This window comes from Trichomycterus rosablanca, chromosome 9 (genome assembly GCF_030014385.1).
Source record: "Trichomycterus rosablanca isolate fTriRos1 chromosome 9, fTriRos1.hap1, whole genome shotgun sequence".
Taxonomy (NCBI): Eukaryota; Metazoa; Chordata; class Actinopteri; order Siluriformes; family Trichomycteridae; genus Trichomycterus; species Trichomycterus rosablanca.
This window is the reverse complement of record NC_085996.1, coordinates 24,599,476-24,614,537: the sequence shown is the minus strand read 5'-3', so window position 1 is coordinate 24,614,537 and position 15,062 is coordinate 24,599,476. Positions and strand designations below refer to the sequence as shown.

The 15,062-nt window shown below is 40.2% G+C and overlaps 2 protein-coding genes across 4 annotated transcripts in view; one reads left to right on the top strand and one right to left on the bottom strand.

Moving 5' to 3' along the window:
* Nucleotides 1-15,062, bottom strand: part of ralgps2 (Ral GEF with PH domain and SH3 binding motif 2) — a 190,205-nt gene that overhangs the window by 25,130 nt on the left and 150,013 nt on the right. The window lies entirely within an intron of this gene.
* Nucleotides 3,523-15,062, top strand: part of angptl1a (angiopoietin-like 1a) — a 40,766-nt gene continuing 29,226 nt past the window's right edge. The window contains exon 1 of the mRNA XM_063002140.1: nucleotides 3,523-3,786. The gene's annotated coding sequence lies outside the window, so the exon portion shown is untranslated. The remainder of the gene's footprint in view (nucleotides 3,787-15,062) is intronic.

Genomic DNA, 15,062 nt, shown 5'->3' with positions numbered 1-15,062 from the left:
GGAGCTGCACATAACACACGCACAGCTGTGCAGAATAAACAGTGGGAGAAGATGAAGACTTTCCAGTAAGGAGAAGACTGATCAGTTTTGGCTGCACTTACATCGGCCTGGATAAACACTTAACACATTAGGGACATGAAAGAAAATATGCACAATTAAAGAATAATAGGTGGAAGAGGAAGTGGAAGTGAGTTTAGGGGTGGATTAAATTACTATAATATCACACATTACATTACTTTGTAAGCATTAAAGCCTTGTAAGTTTGAAGTATTTTAAATTCATTAATAAAGCTCTTTATTGTTCTTCTGTATGTCTTTTTCTGTTGAACCCATTGAGCAAGACCCTTAACCTTTAATTGCTTGTGTGGTATTCGGTCAAAACTAATGCCCTACCTAATTCACGCCTGCGAAAATCGTGTCGATTTGTGTATAGCTATTTAACAATTTTTATTCGTGTAGCGTTTACGTGTCTTATATTAACTGGTTAATATTCACTATGAGGCGGTCCTAGAAATTCTACGGCAATTCAGTCAGCAATCGGTTAGTCAAAATGTCCAAGATGTCGAAGTGTAAAGCAGCCAAGAACACTACTCACGAGGCGCCCAGGTGGTGCAGCGGGATATTTCGCTAGCACACCAGCGCCGAGATTCTGAACTCCTCGGTTCGAAACTCGGCATTGCCACCGGTCGGCTGGGCGCCATCTGGCAAGCATAATTGGCAGTGCCTGCAGCAGATTCTAACAGGGTGGGGACCGGACTACGTGTGGGTGGGTGGGTCTTCATACGCTGTGTAAGGACCCTGATTGGTGGAAGAGACGCCTGTGCAGAATGCAGGGGCGAGAAGAGGAGGGCTGTGTCGAAAGAGGCGTGTACAGCGACATGCTCTCCTCTGATGCAATCGAGTATCCCTCAAAATTGAGTGCGCTAAATCGAGAGGAAAATGGGGAGAAAATGCATTAAAAATGTAAAAAAAAAAAAAACACTACTCAGGTAACTGAGTTTGGAAAACTCCCAATCGATTCTGTGGACGCAGAGGCGGGGTGTCAAAACACGGACGAGAATTTTCATCTTTGAGGCAGAACATGAAGCCTCACAGTGTCGCTGGATGTTTTAGGTTTACATTCAACCATTAAGGTTTATTACGTCATTCAATTTATGGATGTTATTTAATGACTGCCATGAAATGCACTTTTCACAGACCGGCAGGGGTGAGGGGATTTAAAATAGAATAACTGTACTACTCACAAATGTGCTTTTTCCGCTGCAACGAGACGCTGCTCCCACCTAGAGGTGATTGGGGACAATAACACCCGTAAAAAAGTAGTGTTTTCAATTGCTGATGTAGCGATCTCTAATTATTTATTCTTTCTGTGCGACCCGGTAATAAATGACCCACGGATCGGTACCGGTCCGCGGCCCGGTGGTTGGGGACCACTGATTTAGAATTGACGAAACTGTTCGTTACTGTGCTAAGGAAAAAATCCTTTAATAAAAGCCACAGTTTAATGTGCTTATATATGTGCATGCCAGTTGTAGCCTAGCAGTTAAGGTACTAGACTAGTAATCAAAAGGTCACTGGTTCAAGCCCCAACACAGCCAGGTTGCCACTGTTGGGCCCTTAAGCAAGGCCCTTAAACCTTAAATGCTTAGACAATATACTGTCACAGTACTGTAAGTCGCTTTGGATAAAAGCATCTGCTCAGTGTCAGTAATGTAAATGTATGATGCAATTCTTTACAAAGCCATCAGAAAAATCAGTGTTCTTAAAATTGATCTGGGTGAAACTTTTAAAGTGTTTAAAGCATATTTTTAGATTTGTTTTAGTGTGTATAACAGTACCTTTATGGCAAATGTGTAAATACGTAAAAAAAACAACAGCTGCCAGGCTGTAGGATTAAAAGCTAGAACATTTACTGGTAATGGTTACTTAGGAATTTCCTGGGTTTTGAGTGTGGAAGAGGCTTTTTCTATTTATACATATTGGCCAGTTGCAAGTGATAAACAAGGACATTTTTATATGTTTTAATCATGCTTAAACTTTAAATATGAGTTCATCAAATTTTGCTCATTTTAACAAGTGTGTATCTTACACTAATCAGCCAAAACATTAGAACCACCTCCTTGCTTCTACACTCACTGTCCATTTTATCAGCTCCATTTACCATATAGAAGCACTTTGTAGTTCTACAATTACTGACTGTAGTCCATCTGATTCTCTGCATGCTTTGTTAACCTGCTTTCACCAGAGTGGTATTTAGGTGGTGGATCATTCTCAGCACTGCAGTGACACTGACATGGTGGTGGTGTGTTAGTGTGTGTTGTGCTGGTATGAGTGGATCAGACACAGCAGCGCTGCTGGAGTTTTTAAATACTGTGTCCACTCACTGTCCACTCTATTAGACACTCCTACCTAGTTGGTCCACCTTGTAGATGTAAAGTCAGAGACGATCGCTCATCTATTGCTGCTGTTGGAGTTGGTCATCTTCTAGACCTTCATCAGTGGTCACAGGACGCTGCCCACAGGGCGCTGTTGGCTGGATATTTTTGGTTGGTGGACTACAGTGACAGTAAGGTGTTTAAAAACTCCATCAGCACTGCTGTGTCTTATCCACTCATACCAGCACAACACACACTGACACACCACCATCATGTCAGTGTCACTGGTGTGTTAATGATCCACCACCTAAATAATACCTGCTCTGAGGTGTTCTGACTATTGAAGAACAGCATGAAAGGGGGCTAACAAAGTATGCAGAGAAACAGATGGACTACAGTCAGTAATTGTAGAATCACAAAGTGCTTCTATACGGTAAGTGGAGCTGATAAAATGGACAGTCAGTGTAGAAACATGGAGGTGGTTTTAATGTTATGGCTGATCGGTGTCTAAAAATGAAAATAAATACAGAGCAAAACTAGACAACAGATTGGCTCAAACTCCCCTTCTTCTTCATGCTTCTAACATTATACAGATAAAAATGTAATTCAATCTCAATCTGGCAACCATAAAACTACTAAAATGAAGTAATCCCTGAGCACATAACATGCTGAGGCTACAAAGATTACATAACGTCTGCAGTATGTAAAGCCTCTTAGCCTGAAGCAGCATCACTTAATGCACGGCTGGGACAAAGCCACCATACAAAAACTTCAATTGACACCATATGTCAACTATCTACTGTTTCCTCTCAACGTCTCGAGAACCCTGGACGAAAATAAAAAAAAAAACCCTCACAGACCCACAGTGTCTCCACTCTGACCGCAATGTGTAGTTCTGAGTGGTCATGCTAACTTGGTCTTTCTCTGGAAAACAATAATGGATTAAAGGGAAGTCAAAACTTCAGGGAGGGCTCGACTTTTTCTGTCTCCTTTTCAGCCACAGTTACATCACAGGGTTAGACTGACCCCTGCCCCTTCTGCTGCTACCTTCCTACCCTCCTTCTTTCCCTCACTTCTTCACCTCCCTATTCTTTGTTTAAAAAAAAAAGCGGAGGTGGCGTCTTAGGGCGGCTCGGTCTCCAGAGCACAGCTGGGAGTTCCAGAGCCATGTCCTGGCTTTAGAGCGGCTGGAGAGCAGGAGACAGACGGCCGGCGCTTGCAGTCTCTGGAAAAGAAATCCAGAGCAGAGGAGGCCTTAGAACTGGGATAGGAGCGATGAGCGTGGATCTGAGGACTCTCACAAAGCTTCTTGCTTTGTAAGGGCGCAAGGCAGAACAGAGATCCAGGTGGTACTGCTCGGCTGATCTATACACTGAGAGAATTAGCAAACTGTCTACATTCACAAAGGAAAAGTGAGTGCATTATTCACTACATTCGTTTAGTCTTTCTCTTTCATCTCTATTTCTGAGCAGCTAGACTAGCTTCTGGGAAGTCATGCCACTCTCTGGCTGTTTCTTATCTGCACATGTTGTTCTGTTTAGTGCTGCTCCTGTTATTTTTCTTCCTCTTATTATTATTTTTATTTATTTATTTATTTTTACAAACAAGTGTTAGAAAGGATATGGAATATCAGATTTGGATTTAGAAGATCACAGTGTCCAGCACTCTAGATTGAAATCTTCCACTTACTCTAAATACACCACGGGTGCAAACCAAGGACAGAATTAAAACTACAGAATTCCTCAAAAAATTAAAAATAATTAAAAATAATTAATGTAGAGGAACAGTGATTTTAAGCTTTTCCCCACTCTTGTCTGGGGAGCCTTGGGGGAAGAGCTAATATGGCTGAATGGGAGCTTGTTTGCTTTGTTAAGCATCAAACTAGTAGCGCTCTTCCGGAGTCTGTGTTGGGTCAGGGGTCCAACAGACTGCCACTTACCAGGCCATTCTGGGTTTTGATTGGTGGTAATACATTGATAACTTAAACTACTAGAATATATCTGACGACCTAAAAAAAGATTAGGATTTATTTACTTGGTCTGATGTAATTTTTGCAGTAGTGTGTTTAGCCACTCATGTAAAATGACTCCAAAAAAATAAAAGTACTCTGGTGATTCCAGTGTAGTTCACACTGCAAGATTCATCAGTCGCAGTCGCAGATGAGAGCTGTGCAGGGGAAACACGGCGAGCAGGAGAAGACTGTGTGGCTGTTTAATCGAGTGTATGATCAAGGCAGCACTGCAAAGGTGCAAATGTACAGACAGTCTACAAATCCTTTAAACCAGCGGTCCCCAACCTTTTTTTGCACCACTGACTGGTTTTATATAAGACATAATTTCACGGACCGGCGGCAGGTGGGAGGATTTAAAAACCAAATATATAATGAGCATAATAAAAAACATGTCAAAAGTGAATAACAATTAGGGATGTAACGATGCACCACAAGACAGTTAATAACCGATTAAAAAATTCCACGATTCAAATCAATTTCACATGCATAATGAATCGATATTCACTTTAAACAGCAGAGGGCACTGGCGATATACACCTCACCTGGTTGACGTCACTAGTGCTATACGCCTGGTTGCCAAATTGGGCTTAATTCAAAATTGTTTTGCATAGTTTGTACCTACCTCAGAAATAAAAGGGCATTCATTATTTAGATAAATAAATGATAATCACAAATACAGTATTTTATTTTATTTAAGAGAAATAATAAAAGGAAACTTTGTAATAATTTGTCTTCAATTTCAGTTTAAAAAACGGGACAAAATCGTATCGTAAACCCAGTACTGTGAATTGCATTGCATCGTGGGTAGAGTGTATCGTTACATCCCTAATAACAATACTACTCACTAATGATGGAAAATCTGTGGGAACCATGAGCTTTTTTTTTTGCTGCGACAAGACGCTCCCACCTAGGGGTGATAGGAGACAATAACACCCGAAGTGTGTTCCTTATGTCCAGTCTTCTCTGTATCTTTGTTTTGGTTGCCGTCACTGCAGAAAATCCCGCTTCACAAATATAGGATGTTGGATATGGAAGCGGTGTTTTCATTGCTTTTGCAACGATCTCCAATTATTCATTCTTTCTGTGCTGCCCGGTAATAAATGACGTCCGTGGAGGCCCGGTGGTTGGGGACCACTGCTTTAAACCAAGAGCCAAAAGTGTCAGAGCTGTTTATAGGGTTTATGCAATATTTCAGTCTAAACATCTAGCTGTAACAAAAAAAAACGTAGAGCAAAGGAGAGATGTGCTACAACAAGTAAGCTAAAGGGCTGTGTCTTAATTCACATGACTTACATGCTAGACACTGTGCTCAAAGTACTAATATCAGTGCTGGTGGAGATTAAAATTAACAGCGTATTTAGTAGGCAGTGTGGTATTCGGGAAATCAGTTCCCTGCTCTGCAGGTGATGCACACGTTTAAAAGTTATCTATTTATTTACTTATTATAATTTTAGCGTCATGTTTTACACTCTTTTGTTACATTCATGACAGGAACGGTAGCTACTCATTACATTCATCAGTTCACAAGTTTAATGGCAAACACAGTCATGGACAATTTTGTGTCTCCAATTCACCTCACTTGCATGTCTTTGGACTGTGGGAGGAAACCGGAGCTCCTGGAGGACACACAGACACAGGGAGAACATGCAAACTCCACACAGAAAGGATCCAGACCGCCACACCTGGGGATCAAACCCAGAACCTTCTTGCTGTGAGGCGACAGTGTTACCCACTGAGCCACTGTGCCACCCGTTTAGAAGTTAAGAATGACGTTCCTAAATAGGCTCACAGAGGTAAGAAGTTTTCTGCGCTGTTTAGCAGATGGTTTTATCCAAAGCAACTTAAAATTATGACTGAATACAATTTGAGCAAATAAGGGTTAAGGGCCTTGCTCAAAGACCTAAGAAAGACAACCTTTTCATTACAAATCTAGTACCTTAATGACTGGGCTACCTCTACCACTGCTTTAAACATGCAGCCGAGTTAAAACAGTGGCACACTGGAGCAACAGCCACAAAGCTTCTAGAAATGTCTACAAAACTGAGAAAAAAAACAAGTAAAATAAGTGTTGTTTTTATCATCATACACTAATAGACCACTGAAGTCGTGCGTCATTCTGTCGTGCTCGTTATGCCCATATTTGGAGACCCGGGTCTAAGCCCGATTTTCAATGGCAAAAATGAATGGGGTTTTCAAAAAATCGGCTCTAACGCATCCTGTGCTAAAAAAACATGTTCAGAACCCTGTACGTTTTGTCCTACGTACATTTTTCTTCTGTACATCACTGGATCCTATAAATTATGAGGTTGTTAAAGGGTCGTAATACTAATAATGCTACACGAAAGCTAATGCTACTGCGCATTAATTAGACGTCACTGAACTACACCAATCGAATCGACGGAATGAGCAGCCCGCGTTTGGTGAGTGCAACCAAAGGCGTAACACCCAACCATCCTTGCTTTCTACTTTAATGTAGCTAGCAGCTAAAAATATAAAGTAAAACTTGTGAATATCACTGCACTGTTACACTGGCGAATCGCGCTGCTTCGTATCGGTTATTTAAGAGGCTTATAAAAGAAAAAAAAAATACAAATTTAAGAGGTTTCCAGTCTAGTGACGTCAATTCAGTGCGCAGTAGCATTAGCTTATATGTAGCAATATTCATATTTTGACTCTTTAACGACTTCATAATTCAGAGAATCCAGTGATAATAGACAGAAGAACCTCTATAAAACAAAACGTAAAAGCTCTGGAACATTTTTTATGACTACAGGATGCGAGAGAGGCAATTTTCTAAATCTCCATTCATTTTTCCCCATTCAAAATTTCTCTTAGACCTGGGTTACCAAATATGGGCATAACAACATGGCGTGGACTACAAAATGATGACACGACTTCAGTGGTCTATTTCCTAATCCAGACCCAGCACTGTCCTACCATGTGCTCTGAAACTTAATGACCTAAAAGATTGAATAAATAACACAAATGTGATAAAATGACTTGTTACCGTCCAGGCTTTTGAGCATCCCAGACGGCTTTTATTCATTACATGTGCTCTACACTGGGTAGACATGCCCAAAGTCTGGCCCAGGGAGTTTGGAGTGGTTTGAGGGGGGTTGGTAGACTTAAAGGGGGTCAAGAGTGACAGGTCTTCACCCATCTAACATTCTACACATCATGACGTGAGCTGCATAAACATCTGTTTTGGAGCTGAATGTTAAATGCTAAGCCTTTACACCTTAAAAAGCTGAGCTCTATTAAAGCAACATTTCAATCGTTTAAAGAAACAGTTTTACACTTTAAAATGTTGCTCTTTTAGACATGTGATAAAGATTCTATTCAGCATTTTATTTAGTTTCAAATGCTTTAAATATGCAGTGTTACTTGTGTGTTTGTCTAGCACTATGTCCAACTTACATAACCTTTAATGATTATAAATTATAGGCATTTTAATCCGAATGATTGACAGTTTGAATGGTTACATTGTCGTAATAACATGACAAATTCTTTTCTGATCATTTATTTTTTTGTTCTGATTTTTTTTTGTTGCATTTGGGAAACTTCAGCATCCAGGATGTGAGCAGAGTTTAATACAGCTTTGAAGTGTTTTGGATCATGTGCTCTGTATCCGCTGTTCTGTAGGATGACGTGTTGTGATGTTGTTCACCTAGTGACTCAGTTTGTCAGAATGTTATGGCTAGAATAAAGAGCTCCATTCATAAAAGCCCTAATGAAAAACAATAAACTCACCAAAACTCACCATTTTACACTAACCACTTCCTCATGTCGAAACCAGAGCCTGGTTACCCGATATTCTCTGTGTGTACATACAAATGCGCACACACTAATGCGCATATGAAGCTACTTTAGCATGCAGTGGCTGCCCTGGAAGGTAATACAAACCCAAATGCAGTATCAGTTAGGTCTTTAAACCTTGCCTAAACCTGTGCCTAAAACAGGAACTTGTTACAGTGAAGATCATGCTGCTTTTGGGTTTAAGAGAGTAAAGTGTGTTAGAGATAAGTCATTAAGATTTTTGATGATGGCATTTTCTCTTTCCCAATTTTATGAGCTAGAACAGCAGCTGGAACCAAACAAAATCAATGGAATGTGAAAGGTTAACAACTCGTGGCCTGGGAGAGCAAAAACATCGAGCTGAATCACAGACAGCCCAGGCCGTGTAAGGTTTTGTACCAGAACTCACAGAGCCCGAGTGTTTCTAACATGTTGTATCTGCGGGAAGTGTAAAATACGACTGAAAATCTGACAAATTGCTGGAACGAACGTTTGGAGTGGTTTGAGGGGGGTTGGTAGGCTTAAAAGGTGTCCAGAATGACAGATCTTCACCCATCTAACATTCTACATGTGCTGCTAATCATACTTAAGTATGGGCTACTTTCTGGCTACAAACTACACCGATCAGCCATAACATTAAACCCACCTCCTTGTTTCTATACTTACTGTCCATTTTATCAACTCCACTTACCATATAGAAGCACTTCGTAGTTCTACAATTACTGACTGTAGTCCATCTGTTTCTCTGCATGCTTTTTTTAGCCTGTTTTCACCCTGTTCTTTAATGCTCGGGACCCCCACAGGACCACTACAGAGCAGGTATTATTTGGCTTGTGGATCATTCTCAGCACTGCAGTGACACTGACATGGTGGTGGTGTGTTAGTGTGTGTTGTGCTGGTATGAGTGAATCAGACACAGCAGTGCTGTTTTTAAATACTGTGTCCACTTACTGTCCACTCTATTAGACACTCCTACCTAGTTGGTCCACCTTGTAGATGTAAAGTCAGAGACGATCGCTCATCTATTGCTGCTGTTTGAGTTGGTCATCTTCTAGACCTTCATCAGTGGTCACAGGATGCTGCCCACGGGGCGCTGTTGGCTGGGTATTTTTTAGGTTGGTGGACTATTCTCAGTCCAGCAGTGACAGTGAGGTGTTTAAAAACTCTATCAGTACTGTTGTGTCTTATCTACTCATACCAGCACAACACACACTAACACACCACCACCATGTCAGTGTCACTGCAGTGTTGAGAATGATCCACCACTTAAATAATACCTACTCTGTAGTGGTCCTGTGAGAGTCCTGACCATTGAAGAACAGCATGAAAGGGGGCTAACAAAGCATGCAGTGAAACAGATGGACTACATTCAGTAATTGTAGAACTACAAAGTGCTTCTATATGGTAAGTGGGGCTGATAAAATGGACAGTGAGTGTAGAAACAAGAAGGTGGTTTTAATGTTATGGCTGATCAGTGTATATTAGGAAGAAAAGGAAGATTAGGAAGAAAACACACTTCATATGTTCACACTGTGAATGGACTGGCTACTGGTAATTGCTCCTGGGTGTAAGTTAGTGAGTGAATTTGTGATTCACTATGATGGTTTGGCATATACTGTATATAGCCAGGGTATATTTCCATCTTTTACCCAGAGATTTGGCGTAACATTTAGATCTAGGCCAGGATTGGGCAAACGTTTTGGCTCAATGGACAGACTGGGTTTTATGACTTGACAGACAGGTCAGGCCAGTTGCAGATTGGGGGAGGGGGGTGAACTAATAAATCACATGTGAAACTCATTACTTAAGAATTAAAGAATGCCTAACTAGGCACTCACTGTCAATGTTTCTTTTATTTGGTCTAGTCATTGTTTAAGTAGCTCAACGCAAACATGAAGAATGAGTATCTGTGTGTAGAGACGATTGACTCGGCTTAAGCAAAGGTCAGTAGTTTTTGGAATGTGCAATCTAGTAGAATGGACTAAAACGCAGGGTATTGCAGAGGAATAGTGAAATGAATGCAGTCTTTAGGAAGATTTTGTACATATTCGACAAGCCAAATTAAACAGTCTACAGCGGGGTGGCCAATACGTCGATCGCAATCTACCAGTCGATCGCACAGTGCTTGCTGGTAGAACGCACCTCGTTCAAACAGGTCAATGTGATTGACATGAAATGTGGTCACTGTTTCTTTAATTTGTGGTTTGTTACCATAGCTACGCCTCAGCCCACCTAAAGCACTGAGAATCTAGAAAGTTTTCATTTTTCATTTTGTAACCTACACTGTTTGTAAAGATGAGTGTGCAACCAAGCACAAAGAAACCAAAATCAATTCGATTCGGGCAAGACCACTGTAAAGGCGGCTGTTTTGTTCACACGTGTAAAAAGCTGATGAAGAATATTCAGAACTCATGTTACATACAGAAATGTTAACCCTACAATCTGACATTCAAATGAAGTCAAGGGTCTCTGCTGGACAATTTTGGAACTTGCTGGCTGAGGAAAAATATCCAAACATATAAAAATGTGCCACATATTTGACAGCATTTTAGGATCAACCTCCTTGTGTGAATCAGCCTTTTCCCACATGAAAATAATTAAGTCTAAATTTCAGTCCACCCTTACTAATGAACACTTGGAAGCCGGCTTCAGAACTGGCATCAGCAGCTATTGTACAGACTACATGAACCTGGCTCACACCATTCAGTGCAAATCATCAGAATAAGGTTAGTGTGATATTTCAGTCGCTTGCCCTGTAATGCTGAATATTAATATAGGCAACTGAAGCACATTTACAAAAGCTACAAAGCATTTTTGAAAAAAGATGAGGCCAACCTTTTTAAAAAGTAGATCTCGATGACCTGTTGACTAAAATAGTAGATCTCAAAGCACGAAAGTGTGGGCACGCCTGGTCTACAATATGTGGCCCATGGGCCATAGTTCGCCCACCATTGATCTAGACCAGGGGTCACCAACCCAGTGCCCACGGGCACCTGGTCGCCCACAGGGACCACGTTAGTCGCACGCAGGGCATGTTCTAAAATAGCACTAGTGACTATTTCTGAGGAGGCTGAGGTCTTTCAATGTGTGCAACAGACTGCTGAAAGCTTTTTATCAGTCTGTGGTTGCCAGCGCCCTCTTTTTTGCTGTGGTGGTGGCATCAAGGTCGGAGATGCCAACAAACTAAATAAGCTGGTCAGGAAAGCCAGTTCTGTGGTGGGTTTACAGCTGGACTGTCTGGAGGTAGTATGTGAGAGGAGAACAAAGGACAAAATTAGGGCCATCCTGGATAATCCTTCTCACCATCTCAATGAGGAACTATGGCGGCTGGGTGGTTCTTTTAGTCATAGACTAATTCCACCAAAGAGCAAGACGGAGCGCTTCAGACGTTCTTTTGTGCCAGCTGCCATCAGACTGCAGAACAATAGCAGAATACACAGGCTGTCCTCACACTGATGAGACAGCTCCCCCTAAAATAACTCAAGATCCCCCCTAACCTTTTTACCTGCACAGGACTCTATGTTTCATTATTCACACATATGTATATATTAGAATATATAGTGTTTGTATTATATTGTAGTAATTGTATGTATAATAGTAATTGCATTGCATAGCAAATTTTTTCCTTATTTTCTTATTTTTATTCTTCTTTAATTTACTCTACTTATTGTACTTACACTGTACTGGAGCTGCTGTAACACTTGAATTTCCCCCATGGGGATCAATAAAGGAATCCTATCTTATCCAGCTCCGTCAAAAAATTAGATTTGTGTTGCTGTTCTTTTTGAATCAATAACACTTGCATTGATGTAGATTTGAAAATGACAACACTGAATATAACATTTTAAAAACAAAAGTGTTTGATGTTTATATGAGCTCTGATCTTGTCTGGGTGTGGAGTTTTATATCGTGCACGTAACGCGGAGACAATGCGCAGCTGCGATGGGGAGTGAGATGCGGGTTTTACCCCGAAAAATAATAATGAAAAAACACACAAGAAAAGCGAAAGAAAACGTAATGTTTTCACAATGATTGGGAGGAATGTGGACAGACACTTCAGTACGTGTCACAAAAACTTCCACGTACATCGCAGCTTTGTTTTTCAAATCGTACATAACTGATAATTTGTACAAACATGGGACAGAGTTCATGATTTGTTCTCAAATGTTGCAAAAAAAAGAGATGTGACTGTTAATGATTTCCAAAAATGCTACAGAAGTGATGTGTGAAAAAAATGGTGTGATGTTGATCAAAATGCTACAAATGTGCTCATTCATACAAAACCGTCAGGAACAATATTTACGAAAATATCAGAGATGTGATAGCTCTGACTTTCAAATATTAAAACAGATTCAGACTATTAGAGAGTAATGTTACATGCTGAAATATATCTGTGTTTCCTACCATGGTAAATCATTGTTAATAATTTTTCTGAGGAATAATTAACATTAACATATGATCAGACTCGTCATATATATGAATATTTATAATAATAATAATGATAATAATAATAGTAATAATGATATAATTGAAGGTGGAACTTTATGTTATTCAGAAAGTTTGTATCAAACAAGTAGCCCTTCGTATTATTCAGTACTCTTGAAGTAGCTCTCGGTCTCGAAAAGTTTGGTGACCCCTGATGTAGACCCTTGACGCTAAAAGAACAAAGTGGATTTTAGTGGATTGTTCATAGACTGTTTTACAAAGGAGCAAAAACATCTTTTTATCCTAGCACAAAAACAAGAGCCAAGAAGTGTGACAATGAGAGTTCATAAGTCTCACAGTAAAAACGATTTTTTTATAGTAATTAAAAACTCATTACAAGTGCCAAGCAAAAGCATGTTGAAACATAGTTGAATTCATTTTCAAACTGTTGCACTTAAATTGAGACTGTCCAACCAGCCCCCTGTTATCTTTAGTCTGTCATAATTGTCTTTTTATTTACATTGTGCAAAGCATTTAAAACAATGATTAAAGGTTAATAACAAGTTAATAATACTAATGTTTTAATTGCTGACCTTGCCATCTTGACTGTCCCATTTGCCAATAAACCTTTGTAATTATACCTATAAACAGTGTTTTGGGTAGTTTATTCCTGACCCGGTCAGTTAGTATAAACACGACAGCTTATTGTACACACACACACACACACACACACAATGTAACTTTAGAGGATCTGGGGGCTGGGAGATGCCTGGGATTTAGCCATCAAAATTAGGCCAGCTTGGACCAAAGCATCTAACAAATGACTTCAACAGCTCACACAAACTTATCACAGAAGTGGTGTATTACAAAAGCTGTGTAAAAGTGTAGTGAGGATCTGGAACAGAGATCTGGCTCAAATTCGGAGCTTTCCAACACCCTTGAAAGGCTAAACTCTGCTGAATAAGGGCTTTTTGAAATCCACGATATGTTTTCTTACCAGGCAACTAGGCTTTGAATGAGATCATTTGATTTATTTTAAGATTGCTGTTCAGTTCTGTTTCTTGACTTGGATATAAATCCAAATCTGAAAATGTAAATATAATTAAAACAGCAGAAAATGAATTTATTCGGACCCTAGTAAATGAAGAGTGTTCTCCAATTTAACTTCGAGGGCCGACTCCAAAGCCAGTTTTAGTTCCTGAGTACCTCATTCTATCACTTCATAAAAACATCAAATCACACTCTCCTTCTCTCCATTCCACTAAACTCAAGTCCCCCCTCACTTATTCAAATAAAATATAGGCTTACAAGCAAATAACGAGTAATGCTAACCATTTCCCTTTGCCGAGTTTGCTCCACCCAAACCCAACATCCACCCCCACACTCCACTCCCTCAGACCTGCCATTCTTCATTTTGTCAGGGGTTCCTCCAAAGTGAATAAGAGACCTTCATGCTGAGATTTCCTAAACACTGGCACAGCCTACGACGTTAAACGACGTCCCTAAATGGTGCTATAGTGAATTCAGATTTGTGTAACATCTGTGTAGGCTTACGATTCAAGATAAGAGACACTTTAGTGTATTTATTTGCTCTCAAACACATTTTTCAGAGAAAGCTCAACACGAGATACACAAACCCTCTTAACAATACCATTATTATAATACTGGACAGTGTCCTGCTGCAAGATACACAAACCCTCTTAACAATACCATTATTACAATACTGGACAGTGTCCTGCTGCTCTGGCTTCTATTTTGTGTCTATCATCTTCTTTGATTCAGACCTTCTTTCTGATGCTCATCTTTCATCCTCCAATGCCCGCCTCTTTCACCAGAGTGTGTGTGTGTGTGTGTGTGTGTGTGTGTGTGTGTGTTTGTGCGTATGTGCATATCCCCTTGGGTCAAGGAAAATCTGAATGCCAGATGTGGAACTCTTCAATACTGTTTTAAAGGCTGGTAAATACATTCTCTATAAAAGTAAACAAAGCTCATCTGAACGTCTCTTGCTCCTGGCCCGTCTGTAATAATTCAGGTGTCTGTGATCCCACACAGTCAGTGAGCAGGTTAATGTGTGCTCTGTGTTGGGCGGGGGTCTGTGAAACACTGTGTATGATTAACAACATGATTTACAATCTAACTGCTGAGGCTACAAATGGTGGGAATTGGAACTCATGGGGTTACACCAGGCTTTCTGAGCTAATCTGACCTGTTTAGATACCCAGACCACGTATGAAAGAAAGACAGACAGACAGCAGATGAAAATCCTAATTTAAACATTCAGAATTAGAATTAGTACTACAGGGAAAATGTTTGATTAATAAGATTTTATCATCATGCTTTACACTCTTTTGGTTACATTCATGACAGACACAGTAGTTACACGAGATTCATCAGTTTACAAGGTTCTATCAAACACAGTCATGGACAATTTTGTATCTTCAATTCACCTCACTTGTA